This window comes from Uranotaenia lowii, chromosome 2 (genome assembly GCF_029784155.1).
Source record: "Uranotaenia lowii strain MFRU-FL chromosome 2, ASM2978415v1, whole genome shotgun sequence".
Classification (NCBI taxonomy): Eukaryota; Metazoa; Arthropoda; class Insecta; order Diptera; family Culicidae; genus Uranotaenia; species Uranotaenia lowii.
Window position 1 is genome coordinate 265,548,220 of NC_073692.1, and position 19,715 is coordinate 265,567,934.

At 33.3% G+C, this 19,715-nt stretch overlaps 1 protein-coding gene across 2 annotated transcripts in view; it reads left to right on the forward strand.

The window, feature by feature from the left end:
- The window catches only part of LOC129745445 (neuropeptide CCHamide-1 receptor-like), a 241,547-nt gene that overhangs the window by 121,712 nt on the left and 100,120 nt on the right, over positions 1–19,715 (forward strand). The window lies entirely within an intron of this gene.

Sequence of the window (19,715 nt, forward strand, 5' to 3'; positions counted from 1 at the left end):
AGAATATGCCTATACATTTATTTTCATCTAATGCAGATCACAAAAAGTAATGTTTCAGAAAGCTACGCCACAGCTCGATCATTTTCTGATTATAAACACAGCAGTTTTAACTTGAGTCCAAAGTTGAACGTTTCAAGGATGGCGATTTTCGAAGGCTTTTGATTATGGAGTTGCGTATGGGACGCCTTACAGTTCGGTTCGATCTAAGTTCGCGCTTCGTTAGTTTCATAATACCGGGGAAAAAAGTGCCTTATTAAAAATCTATCCGAAAAGTTTACCAGTGGAATATTAACACAAGGATTGAGCTGAAACTATATCAATCTATTAATGTGGAGTGATTAAGAGTTGTGTGGAGAAAAAAAAATAACCCGGTGGCCATTGCATTGGCGGAAGATGCGGTTGCGGGGGCGAAGGGCGAGAATAGTTTTTGTTTTGTGTAGAGGCAGGGATTGCTCGTGAAAAACTCTAGTGCAGTGCGTGTTCCAAAATGAAAACTATAAAGGCAGAAAACCATGGGTCTATGCCAAATTTTGGTGATGGAGGAGCGAATAAAAATGTTTGAATTTTTGCTTCCCCCGCATGAAGGAAGCGTTTGCTGGAGAAATGAACTGTTTGAGCATTCTACACACACTACTAAATATTCGCGTGAACATCGTTGAAACGATGTATTAAGTTGAATTGCGCGGGGGAACACAAGTGAAAGGCGCGTAGAAGAAATTTATAACGGTTGCATGTGGAATGAATGAAGAAAGTTTCGAACGATTTAAGTGTTCATGTGATTCTGTGCGAAAAAGAGACCAAAAAAAAAAACCGAAAAAAACATTTTGCTAGTCGAGAAGCCATCAAACATGACCGATCATGTTTATTGAATCATAACAGGCGAAAGACGCCTTCCTTGCTGCTAGCTGAAACCCCCGGTGAGCCAGTTCCAATTTACTTGTTTATATTTCTTTTCTGAATTCTTAAATCTAACTTAGTATAATTTTTTTATTCAATCATCAGATGAGTTTCAGACCTCGTATCGTGCATGTGTGTGTGTGCTTGCTCATGTTCAGTCGGTGGAGTGGGAGCAGAAATGAGCATAACATTTAAGCGTTGGTTTAATTCATTATAAAGCGTTTTCTAGCGCAGCCTGCTTAGTTTTATATTTCGTGTTTGGTCTTTGAACCAAAAAAAATACAATTACCTATGTGCATACTGCATACACATTTTAAAATCATAATGTGCATATAATCAGTTTTAACTTGGTAGAAATTTTAGGCTCAACTTTCAGCGCTTTAATTCTTGCAATTGATAAATTTATAAATTCAAAACATTATTTTTATTTACAAAGATATAAAAATCCAACAACATCAGATTGTTCTCCATGAAAAAAATCATTGAAAAATATATTTTGAGATTTATTTTATAAAATTTCTACATTCTACAAAACTGTTGAATATTGTTAATGCTATCATGCTCTGATTTTTTCCTGGGATTTTTATTCTTTTAACTTTGGGATTATTTTCCTGGTTTGCTCTGGTTCATATTATAAATTAAAAGCCTTATTATTTTGGTATTTTCAAACTAGAATGTTAATCTGCTTTTAATTTAATTATGTAACATTATATCTCGCAATATTAAGCAAAATGGTAAAATTTATCCCTTCAAATGTTTGCAATATTCTTTGAAATATTTTAATATTTGCTTGGCCAAGTTCATTATTTAATATAAAAAAGGTTCTTTTAAATGTAGGTTTAGTTTTGTCATTTAAAAAATGCTACAGGTGATTCAGTGGCATTATCATTTTCCTAATTTCAATTACTCGATTATTTACGTTTGCATAACAAATAAAGAAATTTTATTTTACAGAACTATACTAAAAAAGAAATGGTTACTTCATTACAGAAAATTTTGATACAGAGGAGAATGGAATTTACATCCCTGCGATATTTAAAAAAAAAGGGCTTAATATACATATATTTTTATTGAATAACACTGAAAGCGTTTATATTACTTTAATTTTGAACTTTCAGCATGTCGCGGTCTATCAGCTCAACAACTTAGAAGTAATTTTGTCGAATTCAAACATTAATAGAAAAGTTTGATTGGTTAAACTCTTAGCAATGTACCGTATTTATCAATGCATAAGAGGCTCCAGTGTCATCTTTTTTTCTCTTTATTACAATTAAACTAAAGATGTTCGTAAAATGATAGCTTTAGCAGTCATTACTAAATTTATTCTTCTGGATGAATACTTAATAGGAAATCTGATGATGGTGATGGTTTGAAAAAGGCGAAGGAATTGAAAAAGGTAAAAGTTGTTTTCAACATAATATTAAAATTATTATCGTTTCTTTGGTTCTATTGAATTGTGCTAAAAAGTTATTCAAATTATTTACCCGAGAAACTATCATAAACAAGTATGTATACCTAGCGTTCATAACTGTTTCAATTCGTCAGAAATTCTCTAATATTTTACAGGTTCGTCTTTACATGCTAATTTCTCAATATTGCTTCTAACAATTTTTATACAATAATACACTAAGGTTTTTTTTACGCGTTTTGAAATCTGTTGTTAACGTATAGGATTATTTTCGTTCAAAATATTGTCAGTCGCGTAGAAGAACCGTATCCATGGCAAAAAAACCGTGTAAAAAGAAGCCGTGTAAGAAAAACTGAGCAAAATCAAAACCGCGTTAAAAAAAAACCTTGGTGTACCTCCAAATAAGTTTTTTTTACTGTAAATATTTCATATCATCTTGCTCTAAAATTTTATTGCAGAATCTTCACTTTCATTAACAAAGCTATGATTACAGGAAATCCAAAAATCGGTGGAATTAATGTTATAATATTTAGCAAATTTACTTTGTTTCTGATTTTTACAGGCAGTTTATGAATTATATTGACATAAGAACAAATAACCTCAATATCAGAATCATGAGGTCGCATATCACACTATGTTCATTACCATTCCATTCCATTTTTAAGGCTATTATAATCACTGTCCAATTTCCAAAGTTTACGTTTATCTATAGGTACAGGTCAGGATCGAATCATGGAGTTGAGATTAAATTGTGAATTATTGTATTTAATTATATTCGATTATATTAATTAATATTACATTGCCTGTAATATTTTTAATTTTTTTTTTCATTAGTTTTTTTTTCATCCCATGCAAACAAACATGCTCGAGATAAAATTCAAAAATCGCGAGGCATATTATTACATCGTTTAAGGCTAGAACAAATATCAAATTTTTCTTTTGTCACCCTCCATTTCATTTATAAGTTTTGTGCAACGATTAAGTATGCAATTTTGTCGAATACAAGCTTCCGTGCAATTTATTCCAATTTTTTTGTTTTGCGCATTTTTTTTATTGTCCTCCCCGCCCCCCTCGCGATGTTTCAACTCCGAGGAACAAAAGAAGGATCTGAAACTTGTTCCGGCCTAATTAGTTCAATGAAAATGTCCTGGGTGAAAATATTTAAAAATGAATAACTCTCTTGAATTGCAGGAAATATTTAAATATTAGGGAGTATTATATTAATAATTTGTCTGTTTTCCATAAAATGTCATCCAGTAGAAGGTACTGAAATGTATTGATCCTTTTATTATATTAATCAAATGTTTCAGAATCAATATTTTCATGCATTTCACTGTTGTTATTATTTGTAGTTTCTGTTAAACATTTATTTAACATTTCAGCATTTCTTTAAACTTTACTGAAACTAATCTTATTTATTTTCAGCCTCGAGAAAGCAGTATAGCATTTGGAGAAATCTATCCTACAATATCTGTTTCTCTTCCACTTGAAGGAACATTTTTATATTAATTTTTAAATAATTCCTATTGAATTTTTATGGTTTTTCTACATTCACAGGTTTGCAAAATAATACATTCCTAATTGATGATGTCAATTATTTTATTCTTTTATATTAAATTATATTTTTTATCTATGTTTTATTATATTACTTTTTATTATATTTTATTAAATTATACTGTATTATATTTATTATATTATTTCATTTAAAGACATTGTACTGATTTCATATTTTAACAACAAGGGCAGGGGCATCTGGGTATCCTCGTTTTACAAGAAGAGCGGGTTACCGTGTATGCTAGTACCGTATTGAATACTAGACGTTCCTCAATTTATGTCAAGGGAATTTGGCATGGTTGAGAAAAATAAAGTATTTGATTACTTTTTGTAAAATAAGGACGCACTCTTTTTTCGGAAGCCTTGGCGGCGGGATTATAATTTGCATGCTATCTTGATTAGTCAACTACATGGTTATAGCTCCTCGAGACTTTTCCCCTTTTCACCCTGGATACCGTTAGTGCCTCTGCTTGCGATTCCATCCCATTAGAAGTCTCATTGGGGAGTTATTATTGTGTTGCGTGGTAGCCAAGGTGGACGTGTGGATTATTTTTTTTTTCCACAACCGCGGCGCTGCCGTAAACCCAAGGTGGATACAATACATACATACATACATACATAAACACAGCAGTTTTAACTTATATTTTTCATAAAAATGATCACTCCAATCACGAAACAACACAGCCTGCACGACGACAGTCCTCCAGCCACCGATAAAATATCAGCCAACATCATCGAAGAAACTTCAACACATCATCCAGCCACCATTCCACCGAACCAGAATGTTTCATCCCGCGCCGCAGAACAAACGCCAACTCATCCTACAAATCCAGCTACGAATGATCCGGAAAACTGCACTCCATCGATCTCCGCACCATCCAGGTATTTCTCCATCCCGTTTGTCCCTAATTTAACGGAAAAATTAGGGAAAATGCTGAAACATGACTATCCAACCATCAGAATTGCGAGTAAACAAACAAACTCGATAGGTAACCTATACAGTAACATGAAAGATCCCATCCAAAAAGATGATCGCTCCAAACTAATTTACTCAATACCCTGTCTAAACTGTGATAACCAATACATCGGTCTCACACGCCAAAGACTATGCGATAGACTCTCCGGACATAAAACGCTCATGAACCAGCTAGACACCATACCTCACATAGACTCAACCACAATCCCTTTGCTAGATAAACTAAAACAGAAATCAGCCCTGATAGAACACTGTATCGATTGTAAACACAGGTTCGATCTCCCCAACACCAGAATCATTGACAACACACTTCGCCACCGCAATCTAGAATTTCTAGAGATGTGTCACATATACACATCCAAGAAAACTGTCAACAAACGAACAGACATCGACAACCTTAACACAGCTTATGCATCCATTCTCGATAGATTTAACCAACACAAAAACGGACCACCAAAAATCTCTCAGAGTAAATACCCAACAGAAATGAACTCGTTACCAACTCCAGAAACCCACAGTTAGGCTCAGTAACCGCCATAGATAACTGGACGAAATTTACCTCTGTAAGAAAACGATATCAGTTTTGCGAACAGTTCAAATTCAAATAATGTAAACCATAACTTCCGACCTTACAGCATGTTAAAAATTCAAAAACGACCAAGTAATCGACAATAGGCTTACCTCAAGAACCACAACAAAGAACAGATGCATTATTGTAAGTAGGACCTCGCCACTTATTTCACACTAGACACTATTAATTATAACACCAAATTCTTACAAATTTATACTTAAATCCCAGTTTCCCTGAGGATGGTGCCAACAAGCACCGAAACGTCGGTTGAATAAAATCTTCATGTTCGGATTAGATAGACTGATTGGCTATTTATTAAACAGATCTCATATAGGTTTCAAATTTTTTAAACACTATAAAGTGGGCCTTTGAAACTTACATCTAATTAAAGCTACAAACTCGACTTGGTACTTTTTGGTAATTGAAGAATTGATTGAAAAATGAAAAAAATAAATCTCGAGTTTATTTTAATCCTAATAAGATCTATCTGATTATTCTAATAATCATTGAAGATTAAACATTCAAATTGAGAGCCAATCAGTTTAAACAAATTTCAGTTTCAAATTTAAACCTTAAATCACAGACAAACCTAAATTTTTACACGTGAGCATTTTTTTAAGTCACCGCCATGCAAAATTGTTTTTCACGCAATAACCATCATTTTTAGATTGATAATACAATATCTTTCTTGATAAAGTACAGTACACTTTGAAGAGGGTTTTTTTTAAAAACTTGTCTCATTTAGACCGTTGATAGATTTCCTTATCATCCGAAAAAAAAAATAATAAAAATTGGTATCGTTAACTGGGGGAACATTGATCACTTTTTTGATTTATTTTCGAATATTTTGGAAGATGTTGCTTTTTTGTAACACTTAAAAAGGTTTAAAATACTTACTGAAGTAAGGAGTATAAAGCATGATCATTGATAGCAGAATATTCAAACGACATTGGCTATAACTAGATCTTTGTTACAAAACCAGATTTCATATTTCGGGGTAGTTTTGATCACTACCATAGTGACGATAACGTATCTCAACATCTTCAAAATTATTGTTTTGATGACAATTAGCACAGAAGGTTTGAAACATCAATAACGTAATCCTTTGTTTGGACTCAATTGAATTTTTTGACGTTTTCTTTCAAAAACTAATACACCCAAAAGATGGACAATGTTGCTGCATACATTAAGGGGTAAAAATAAAAAACATTTCTCAATATTTTTTGGCTTCAAAAACAAATGAAATTCTACCTTCATGCAATTCCATAGGTCTTCCACTGTTCCTTTGTTTATTTTTTATTCAAACTTAGCCATTTGATAGGGTTTTTAGCCATTTGCTCTATAGGGGAGAATGAGGATACTTGATCCCTGGGGATACTTGATTCCTTAGCTATATCTCGAAACTGGAATGTCTTACATAGATCAAATGTTCTAGAAAAATGTGCCAAAATGAGCTAAATAACAATGCTTGTAGTTTAAAAAATTTTAACAAAATAATTGTTTGAGTAATTGAACTTTGTTTGAAAAATTTCTCAAAATGTAACTTGAAGATCTTTTTTCATCATTTTAAAATGTTCCTTACATGGGAAAATTACGAGAAAAAAAATTTGTTCCAATGTATCAATCGTTCGAGCATAAAATGAACTTCATAATGCCATATTTTCAAAGCAATGGAAAACTCTCAACTTTTTTCAAAAAAAGTTTTCTAAAATGTTGATTATGGGTACAATTGATCCCCTAAAGTTGGGTACAATTGATCCCCCTTTCAAACGGCATATTCTTCTTCTGAATTGATCGTTATGATTGCTGATTATGAAATTACTAATATTTATCCAAAAACTAATATTTATCAAACAATTGTCTGAAGAAAAGAGCAAAAATAATTAATTTTCTCTTAATTATAAAAAATAGCGCCTTAAGGTATGCAATGTTATTAGCGTTGAGACAAAGTTATAGAATTTTCTTCTTATGTCTGCTATAAATTGTGGAATGAGAACAAACATGACCAAAATAGTCAATTAACATTCTATCTTGGGGTTTTGTTTAATTTTTATACAAGGATTAGGGCTTCCTGAATGAAAAATCAAGTCTCCTTCAATAGGGGATCAAGTCTCCCCTAACTTCAGAAAAATCGCAATTTTTTTACTCCCACGAAAATGCTTCTAGTTCATCAACGGGTTCAAGTATCGATCTAATTTTTGGAGCATAGAAACTTGAAGTTACAAGCTGCCAGAAAATGTCAAAGGCGGCGAGTTGCTAAATTTTTCCAGAAAGATATGGTGAAAATAAGAAAAGGGGATCAAGTATCCCCACTCTCCCCTACAGGCTTTCTCATAGAAAATGTCCAAAAATTATCTTAGAATAACCATAAAATAACTCTTAAATTATACCTATTCAAAAAAAAATTCACATTAAACATTCCATATGCTTCTAAATGCTATCATTTTATCAGGAGATGTGTTTGTTTATCTATATGTCTTCGAAAAAACTGATATTTTAAAACTTTAAAACTACATTTTAAGTAATATAAATAAACTCCAACTACCCACCAAATTAAGCCAATTTGAAACTCAATTTATAGGCTTTCAAATGTTGATAACAGTTTTCAGATACTGAAATTTCAGACTTAGTTAATGAAGATTATTTGCAAAAATTTCATGTTGATCAAAGTTACCCCGGTGATCAAAGTTCTCCCAGATTATGGTACACAATTAATATTATCAGCTCAAAACTGTCTCGCCTCTAGGATTTGTCGATCTTGGATCAATCTTTGAGAGATCGATCTTTTGAACATAGGGGAGATGAGGGCATAACGAGCACCCAGGGCATAATAAGCACTTCTTTTTTCTACATAAGTACGTATTTTCTTAAACAAATTTTCATGAGGATTTGTTTCGTTTTACCTCTAGTATTAATTTTTCACCAAAAAAGAAATATCCTTTTCATTTTTACAGAAATATTAAATAATAACCAGCAAGGTTCTCAAGTGACGAAAATATTATTATTTTTGAGCACCACCAAATAAGCTTTTATGACTTTTAAATCATCTTGATCTGAAATGTACGCACTGCAACATGATCTACATATTGTTTCTCAATTTTCAACATCATAAAATTTTTGATTTTTCACCTTAATCAATTTTAAAACGCTTTTTTACTTTAATTTGTTCACTAGAGGCGAACAGAGCACTATCAATGAAGGCATAATGAGCATTTTCTGCCGGGGAATCTAGCAGCGAATTCAACTCGATGAAGTCAACTGAATAATAGAGCTACAGCTTGACTTGTTTCGTCTGTCGATTTGGCCTATTGGTAAAGTGTTGGAGAGGTAATCAGTAGACTCGAGTTCGATTCCTGTACGAGGGGATTTTTTTTGCACATACCAATAATGATTGATTTTTTTTATTGTTACATTATACGGCTAATAGCATCAAAGCATCATCTGTCAAACAAAACACCAGAAACATAATGTATGAGCATGTATTAATTCTTTGAATTCTACAAACAGAACTAGATTATTTTGTTATTACTTGGTTTGATAAATCTACGCCTCACCGTTTAGTGCAATCATGATCATGGATGATAAATGAAAAAAAAATCACCTCGACCAGGAATCGAACTCGAGCCTACTGATTACCTTCCCGACATCTTACCAATAGGCCAAATCGTCAGACGAAACAAGTCAAGCTGTAGCTCTATTACTCAGTTGACTTCATCGAGTCGAATTCGCTGCTAGAATCCCCGACAGAAAACGCTCATTATGCCTTCATTAATGGTGCTCATACTGCCTCGGGGGGTTTCTCGTTATGCCTCTACAGTGACTGGTTTTCAGCTTTCGGCAAAAATTTTCAAAATGCATTTTTAAACGTTTTTATCTACTTTTTCAAGTTTCATCCAATAAGGCAATAGATTATTTGAGTGTCTGAACACGAAACAATGATGTAATTCACATATTACAGCTGTCCTCTATGGTTAAATAAGCGTTCTCCTTAAGGTGGCCATTATGCCCCCATCTCCCCTAAGTTTTAGATTTTTGGATAGGTCCTGTAAATTAAAGAAATCGATTAAATCGGTTTATTTTCGATCCAGTTTATCTATATTTTGATTTTTTTTCTATTTATTCCCGATTTAATAGATAGCGCTTTTTACCTCTAAACTCTTGAGGAAGAAGTTAACGAAAATTCCATAGAACGGTCACCTGAAGCTTACTCAGCCTTGAATACTGTCGAAACTCGCTAGAAGGCTGTTCAACTTTTAATCGAGATAAAAAGTATTTCTAGACAAATATAGCGTTAATTTTTTGTCTACATTTGAATCATTATATTACTGAAATTAATATTTTATTATTGCCTTTACACTTCAAAAAATCTATATTTGGAAAAATTTGGTTGCTTGAAGAATTGAACTCAGGCCTCCCAGTTGATAGCTGAACACGTTACCATGAGCAAGACCATGATCTGAAGCTGCATTGATGGTATTTAAAATACCAGCGTAAATAAAAATTCACAGGCTTTTCAAAATTTGCATTTCACCAACTTAAAATGGTTGAATATTTTCAATCAGTCAGGTTAAAATATTTAGACTCATTCATATCTAATGCGCTATTAATTTAAACTTGAAAGTAAGTCGCATGGAGAAATGCATAGAGGACGATGATGATACTTGATACTTGATTCTTTCGCTATATCTCGAAAAAGGAATGTCTTACAAATATCAAATGTTCTAGAAAAATGTGCCAAATAGAGTAAACAACAATGCTGTTATCTCAACAAATTTTAAAAATATTATTTTTTGAGTTATTGAACTTTGTTAGAAACATTGAACAAAATGTGATTTGAAGATCTTTATTAATCACTTTAAAATGTTTCCCACATTAAAAATATGTAAAAATATTTTTTCCAATATGTCCGTCGTTAGATTTTAATATGAACTTTATAATGCCATATTTTCGTAACAATAGAAAACTCTCAATTTTTTTTTAAGTAAAAGTTTTTCAAAATGTATGTTGATCCCTAGAGTGCAAAAGGATATTCATTTCTTGTGAATGGACCGTAATTCTTGGTTATAAGGAAATAACTAATATTTGTCCAAAAGCTAATGTTTATCCAGTAATTATTTGTTAAAAAGGACTTAATAATTCATACTGTTCTTTTAAACTAGAAAATAGCGCCTTAAAGTATGTAATGACTTTAGGATTGTATAGAAACTTTTTAAATTCTCTTTAGAAATGTTTAAATTTTAGAAATTTGGAACTTTAGAAATTAAGAAATGAAATAAGAACTAATATGGCAGAAAATAGTCAACAGACAAGTCTCCTTTAGTGAAGGATCAAGTCTCCTGTAAATCACATTTTACCTTAAAAAATATCACATCACATCTACGAGTTCATGTGTCGTTCCAACTTGTGGAAAATATAAACTTAAAATTACACGCTGTCAGAAAAAGTAATAGGAGTCGAGTTGCTAAATTTTCCCATAAAGATATGATGAAATTAAGAAAAGGGGATCAAGTATCCCCATTCTCCCCTATATTTATTCCGTTTTTGATATGTCATACACACTCAACCAAATTCGTGAAAAGTTCAATATGCTGATGTTGAATATGAAAACATATTTTTCATAAATCATACATTTGATATTCAAATGTAGATAAAGATTTGATGTGTTTCAAATACTGAAAACCGACAATGTGTTTGTTAACTTTGAAATTATATTTTGGCACTTGATTTTCGAAGAGTTAATCTAATTTTCATTTATGCCGTAAATCCTAATCTTTTGTAATCTAAAAAAAGCTTGCTAATCATATGTTACGTTGCCAATAATGAAACACTGCTAGCATTGACGTTTCGCCAAACAAGACCTTGACGCGTACCGGTCTCTGCTGGGAAGAGCGAGGTCGTGTCATAAAATCAGCACTTTTCACGGCATGTGTCGGATAAAGATTATGTATTCCGCATGAACCCATGTTGGCGGGAAAGTTGTTCCCATCCGGTAGACTAGACTGGTGGATGATAACCAGCCGGAGACCCGCCGGAAAGATCACACAGCCCTGGTTTTGGTAAGGCAAGGAAATCATAAAATGTTTCAACTTTTCTGCCGACGGTGCTCTGTTTAGCATTATCAGCCAAAGTGTCTGCTTGGAGGGGTACAAATTTTCGCGACTAAATTAAGTTAAGATAGTATGAAGCTCGAGAGATTTTAATCAATGCAATCTTTTGCATCATAAAATTTTAACACATATTTTAATTCCCGAAAATTTGATGAAAGTCAAATTACTTTCAGATTGTCATTTTTCGTGGCACTCGAAGATATTGCGCCGTTTTCCTTCATTCAAGTGGAACATTCATTATTTCCTCTGAGTTTCATTGGCAGCCACAATAACCGTTAAAAAATCAAGTCATTGTGGTTGCGAAACCAGACACATATGGGGAGATTTTTTATTGCCACGTCACGTAAATAAGAACAAAGGATAAAAGTTTTGGTTCGATCAAGCTAGGCAAGTGCTGGACCGTTTTTCTCAATCAGATTTGCAGTTTGACGAATCATCGCAAAAAAATGAAATTTTGCTTCGATAAGCTTAATCAGACCAATTTAGAAGAAAACTAGAAGGAAATAAAACATGATTAAGGTGACATGTGTCTGGACGCACGAAATCTTTCTACCTCTGTTAATTTTTTTTTTTTAAATAAGATTTCAATACCATTTCTGGGTATTGGCGACGTTTTTTCCAAACAAAAGTCAATCAAGGTTTGTGTAAAGAAACACATGGTTAAGACCAAACCTTTTTTTCATAAATTAGCGATTTACAACGATTATCCCATGAAAATGTTATTTTTTTTCTAGGGGAAAACTGTACAACACGCACCAGTTAAGCAGAATCGCTGTTTAGAGCAATACCAATCATTTAAGAACCAAATTGAAAGTTTCCGACCATTCAGGGATCAGATTTACGTATTATCAAAAAGGAAGAATATGATGAAAGCGTGATTTTGATTGTATTTTTGTAAAAAATAAACGGGGTAGAACGTTAAAACTAGTGGACAGAACGCATCATACCGAAAGGGTGGTGATGGGAACAATGATTATACGGAATGTTATAATTGAAACATCAAATGTTTCATTACACGTTCATTCAATTTTTGTAAACTTACCATACTTTGTCAAAAAACCTTTCATTATTGCTAATTTTATCGAAAATTTCGCTTACACTTTTTTATATCCTTAAAGGTAAAACGCCTTCAAGTAGGCAACGAAACTTCTTGACTGCTATCTCGCAAACATGAAAGCAGATTATTTTTATCGAATCGAATATTTGTGCACCTTTTTAGCTCGAACAAGGATGGAATTTGTTATAATTATGTATTTAATGTTATCGTAATTTGGGAGTCAGTAGATAAAAAGAATGACATTTTGTATTGATATTCGGGGGTTCTCAAAAGTTAACAGCATTCAAAATATGGCCGTGAAATACGTGGGCTTGCGGGCATTCTGTCCCAATTCTGATATGATTGATTTTAGTTAAAATTTGTGAGAAGTTAGAATAATACAACAATATTTAAAAAAAAAATAATAACAACAAAATATTTACGGCGTGTTCGTAAATTGATTTGTTTGGGTGATGCATCAGTTGATCGATTTTTTTCGGACAAATGTCAATCATCTATTTACGAACGATGCAATCGATAGAAAATATCACTTCATTGTTTTTGTTTACCTGTCTTCCAGCTCGTAAGATTCTGATTCAATTTTCGATGATAGTGCGCTGAGTGAGCTTTATTTTAATGAAATTTCTTCAGAATTCGATTCCGAAGGTGATATTCATAATGTTCGCAGACAGCGCAGGCGATTACAAAGAGTTCCAAATTATTTGCAAATAGTAGCAAAAAAATCAGACTTCGAGTTTTTCGAAACCTTCAGGATCCCAAGAGCCGTCTTCAATCAATTGGTACTTATACTCAGACCACATTGGAGTGCACCCAATGAAGTTGGTAGGCCCAGAATTTCTATTGAAACTGCCGTTTGCATGGCCTTATGGGCATTAGGAAATACGGACCCGTATCGAGGTAAAAAGAAGGATAGATGAATTAATTCCCACGTATATGTTTTTAATTTACCCTTTCGCATTTGTATTTAGTCATTTCAGAGCTTTTCATCGTGAGCAAAAGTACAGCATATTCAACTATAATACGGCTCTGTGAATTAATTTATGATATGCGGAATGTTTTCATAAAATGGCCCAACAGAGAAGAATTTAATGCTGTTCGTGAAGGATTTCGGAATCTATCTGTTTTTCCGGGAGTGTTAGGAGCCATTGATGGAACCCATGTGAATATTGTTGGTCAACAAGATGACAGCTATCTTGATCGAAATCATTCGTATACAGTTCACGTTCAAGTCATTTGTGACTCAACCAAAAAGTTTCTGGATGTGTTTTGTGGATTCCCCGGAAGTGTACACGATCAGCGTGTATTTCGTAACAGCCCAGTTTACCGCTATCTCAGCTCACCTACGTGTAACTTTGCTACAAATGAGCATTTGATTGGCGATAGCGGATATAAATTAGAACCATTTATAATGACCCCCTATAGAAGTGATCATCGATTGACTGTTGAAGAGCGCGAGTACAATTTTCGTCTGAGTAGTGGATGATTGTGGAACAGGCTATTGGGCTTTGGAAAGTGAAATGGAGAAGAATGAAATTTTTGGAAGTATGTAAGCTCGAGAATGCAAAGCTTTTTATTATAACATCTTGTTGCCTACATAATTTCATTTTGAAGAATTCACCACCAACAGACGAAAATCCATTTTCTGGAGGCAGCAACAGGCATCTAATCGATGCTGAGGAGCTGGCAGAGAATGCAATAATTAATAGACGGGCACAAACAAAAAGAAATAGAATTAGAACATTTATTTCACAATATTAAAATGAATTTTTAAATAAAAAATATTAACTCTTAAATGTTTTTTCTTTGTATTCCGAGTTTCATTTCCTCTAACGCAAGTTTGCGCTTCTCCAGCGCAAGCTTCCGCTCGCAAAGGTCATTCCTTCGCGTCAATTCCCTATTTCTGTCTTCTTCTAATTTTAATTTTGCATTTTTGTAATCGTTTTCATTTTGTACTTCCAAACGGCGCTTCGAGGATGGCCTACTAGGTCTTGGCATCAAATTCCTAGGCTCTACATTTCATTAGTGAGTGAAAAAGTAGACCCTATTGTTTCCTCAGGAACATTATACCTGGCAGTCTTTCCGAGAACATCGTCCAATACTTTGAAATACGTCCAAGTAACAGCCTTAGAGCCGGATCGATTCCTGGCATCCAAATTGACGCGGTAGGTTTTCATAAGGTTCGCCCATTTTGAGCTCAACTTATCTGTGCTGCAGTTATGGCCTTTGGCGATCATGTTATCCCTGATTTCACGCCATAAAAGAGGTTTTTTCTTTGTTATGTCCCGAAATTCCTCTTCGAGTTCTAAACGGAAATTGATGAAATCTTTTATTTGTTCATCCGACCATCGCCTGTTGCCATCGTCGATGAACTCATCATCATCCGGTTTCTCTCAAGTAGGGGGTATCTCGGTTTCAGCAGTGGTTTCAGTTTCAAGAGATGATGGTTCCAGACTAAAAAAGTTGTCCACTAAAACTTTTTCTAGTTCACCTAAAGTAAGACACGTAAATACATATCATAAATTTTTTATAACAACCAGCATATTAAACACATACTATCAGATGCAATAACAATTACTTACCAGCCTGAAGAACGGAATCGTAGTATTCACGCCCAAATCGAAGAATTTTTTCTTCCCCATTCGAATTGCAAACCACATAAACAGTTCCGTCCTCGTGGAAAACTGTTTCGGCAATGGTAGGGGTCATTGTATCCATTTTTTCACAAAAATACTTTTAACTTTAGAAATCCAAACAAAAATTGAAACGTAAACAAACAAAACAAATATGTGATTTTTTATCCAAAAAGTCATTTATCCAAAAAGTCAGGAGAAACGATAAACAGTAGAACCCCGCTAATCCGAACTCCAGTTTTCTGAGCTCCCGCGTTATCCTAGCGATCAGGTTGACACAAGATCCGTGCTTTGCGCCCGGATGGTACGCAAATGAATGTACAGTAGAACCTGCTTACCCGAGATAATCGGAGGGCCACCTTTGATAAGTGAACCTCGGATTAAACGAATTACATTGACAAACCCTATCCATTTGCTCTAGTATTGCATATCATCCAGGCGCATCACTTGTTTCTTACATGGATTTTATTTTTCTATTTTAATCGACGTTTCTCGCAACTTTAGACTTTAAACTGGCGAAGAACGTCAATTTAATAGCTTAACAATATATGACGATGATAAAATACATTTTTTAAAGTATTTTGTATAGAAATGGAGGCTCGTATAACGTGGAAGCTCGGATACCCGGAGCTCGGATGAGCGGAGTTTTACTGTACATATTTCGTGTTATCTGAGATGGCACTGAGATATTTCAATTTAATCACATATTGCTAATGTCTTGGAGGTTATGAGACTTACATGATAATTATATGTTTTCTATAAAAATGTTCTTGCACTAAACCTAAATATTGTGCTCATTGATCATTGTTTGCATACTCAAAGGCGCTCATCGCGCTCTCTATTTATAACGACTAAAAATGCATGTCTATGAAACCATGTTAAAGTAGGGGAAAACTATATAAGACGCACCAGTTAAGCATAATCGCTATTTACAGCGATACCAATAATTTAAGAATCAAATTGAAAGTTTGCGATGATTCAGGGATCAGATTTACGTATTATCATAGAGAAAAAATTTGATAAAAACACGATTTTGATCTTATTTTTGTAAAAAAAAAACTTAAACAGCCATAAAACAAACCGCGGGGTAGAACGCCGAACTGGTCGTTGAACTGGACGTTGAACTGGTCTGACCCGTTCCACCTTCCAAGCTACGAAAACCGCTGCAACCTCATTAGCCTAGACACGCTACAAGCCCGTCGAGCTGTCACACGGGCCTTGTTTGTCTCCGATATCCTGACATCGAAAATTGACTGTCCTTCGCTTTTGAAATCGATCAACATTAGTGTAAGACCTCAAGGACTACGGAACCGGAATTTACAGCTCTACACTCCCCTTCGTCAAAACAACTACGGGGCAAATAGTGCATTGATCGGCGTGATCAAGACGTTCAACCATTACTCTGAACATGTTGATTTCGGTACATCGAGGGATTCCTTTATAAGGAAAATTTTAATAGCGTTTAGGTCAAGGCAGTTTGTGTAAACTTTTTTTTTATAATTCTAATTATTTTGTTTTGTATCCATTTAATTATTGGGATCAACATGTGATCCGTTGATTTGTTACCAAATAAATAAATAAATAAATAAATTTTTGTACACCAACAATACATTGGCAAAAAAAAAAACATTTAGATATTATTGCTACACTTATCGAAAATTTCGCTTTTCAAAATACACTTTTCTTCATCCTTATAGGTAAAACGCCTTCAGGTAGGCAACGATATTTAATTTCTTGACTGATATCGCGGCAAACATGGCGGCGGTTATCTTTTTCGAATCGAATATTGGTGCACCTTTTTAACTCGAACTAGGACGAAATTCGTTACAATTATGCATGCGAAATTTGGGAGCCAGTAGATAAAAAGAATGACATTTTGTATTGATATTCGGGTTTTCTCAAAAGTTAACAGCATTCAAAATATGGCCGTGAAACACGTGGTCTTGTGGGCATTCTGTCCCAATTTTGATATGGTTGATTTTAGTTAAAATTGGTGAGAAGTTAATAAAATATAACAAAATATTTACAGTCTTCCGAAAGTGCTTACGAGTGGAAAAACGATAAGCTTTAGTTTCATCAGATTGCGCAGGCTGGTTTACCATAAAACCTTATGGTAACCCACCTTATAACCCATGAAAAATAACAAGTTTCATGTTGATTTCATAAATCCTTCTATTTCTAGGAACTAAAATCGTTTCAATGAACTTTTCATGTAATAAATGATGAAAAACCTTGTTTGCTACAATAAAAATGAAGAAAAACCTCATTAGAAGCCAAACGTTAGTGTATTTTTGAGAAAGATTGACATAGGCCATCTTACCCCGCTGGGGCGTCTTGTACAGTTTTCCCCTAATTATTGTAAGCTGTATTCATTTCGTAGTTTTTGTATAAGATGTGAAACAACTTCATAAAATTGAAAAAATACGTTGGTTTTCCTGATCAAATGTCTTTCAACAAAAAAAGAGTACATTTGGTAAAAGTTCACAAAAAGAAGAGTACGCCTATTTTTTAGGAATTTGAATCATTTTGCCAAAATTTCGTGTTCGGAACAAATTGTCAAAAACTAATTCCAGAGTTTAGTTTTGATGATAATGAAAAAAGTAAAACATTTTTTCTAAAATGAATTTGGCCAGTTTTCAAGTTGCTGATTTACCAAAGTAAATTTCGATATGTTTAGAACTGAATCAAAACAATATATTGTGTGATTGTTGGAAACACGTGTCAGCAGTTGTTGTTTACCATTGATTCCAAAAGCTGAATTTAAAAAACCAACCAAAAAATTATATTATCCTTGCGGATAAAAATCTCAGAAAAACGACTGAAAAACGATGCTGGCACCTTAGAGATAATGCAACAGCAGGGTTAGATGCGAATTTTGTATACCAAAACACTTATCCAAGTTTTATTCTTATGGATATAATGTAACAAAGTTATAGTTTAATCATAACAAAATGATGATGACATAGTTTCTCGTGAGATAGTTTTTTAGAGTGTTGAATCGCATAGAACATTAAAAAATGAGCAATAGATGTACAAATATTTACATTTTTCGATGCCGAAAAAAACTTTTCTTTACGGATTGGCTAAATGAAAGTTTGTAACTTTTTATAGCTTTTATTATTCTATACCAACACTGTTGGCGTAAAAATATTTTTCAGACAATCACTAATTTTTTTTTTTCAATAAATATTTATATACTTAATTCAGTTACTAGTCTGGGCTAAAATGCAAATCAAAGATTCACCTTTCGTTTTCAAATGATGGAATATGATTTTTTTGTATCACGCGTTTTAAATTTCGAAATTTCATCCATCCAAACATTATATTTTATGATTTCAGCTAGTAGAATCTTTTGTAGTATTTTTTACCCCTAAATGTATGCATCACCCTTAGGCATGTTTTTTTAATCTTTTATACAGAAAAAAATGTCTTATTTAATTCTAACAAAACCAGAAATTCATCCTATTGGTGCTTTGAGCGTTATGACATCACAAATATATCGAAAACTATAAATTTTCAAACGTTTTCATAAAAAACTAAGTTTGTTGCAACTTACCCCTTATTCTTAGTAGAGTGGAAATCGCACGTTGTTAAAAATTTAAAAATAACTTCTGACTACGTCAATTTTATGTCCCATCAACCTTAAACTTTTGATGAGCAAGCGGTATGATAATCTGTGGGCATGAAGTTTTTAGAAGCCATTGAAGTTGAAAAGTTTTGCATGTTGCCCCAGTTGACGGTACACGACGTTGGAGAATGATGACTTTAACCGAGGTAGTGGGAAAAGTAAGTAATTATCGACGAAACATTTTTCTTCTGTCAAATATTCACTTTTTCAATTATGTGTATCTCGTCATTTATTGATCAATTTTGATTTTGTTCTGTTGCATAACAAAGAAGAAATATCCACCTTTAAAATGATGTACCGTAAAACGGGGTAAGATTGATCCCTTTTTTCAATATTTCTCGATTATTTTTTCTGTTAAGGGGAATTTGGCATGTTTCATATTTTTAAAATAAGTGCTGGACTCCTATGAACATAAAACATGGTTGCAAAAATTTATTAGATAGACAACTTCAAATTCGATTTGAAAATCCATTTCGTCTTTGTTTAGAATTTGATGCTTTGGGGTTACATTAATAAGTCTCTATTTTGACGGTTTTAACGAGTTTTCATGATCATAAAGGATATAAAAACCCTTCATAATACAATACTTACAAATGCTAGTAATTGATAAAATAAGGCAGTTCGTCTGTTAAGGCCGAACAACAATTAAAATCAAAAGATGGACAATGATGCTGCATAAATTAAGGGGCTAAATTTTTAAACATTACTTATAAAATTTTGACTACAAATAAAAATGAAAATTTGCTTTCATTCAATTTTATAGGCCCTCGCACTATTTCCCTTTAATTTTTTTCTTCAAACTTTACCATTTGATAGGGTTTCTAGCTTTTTGTCCTAGATTGGCTTACTCTTGGAAAACATCCCTGTTTTTCAAATATCAAAAATAT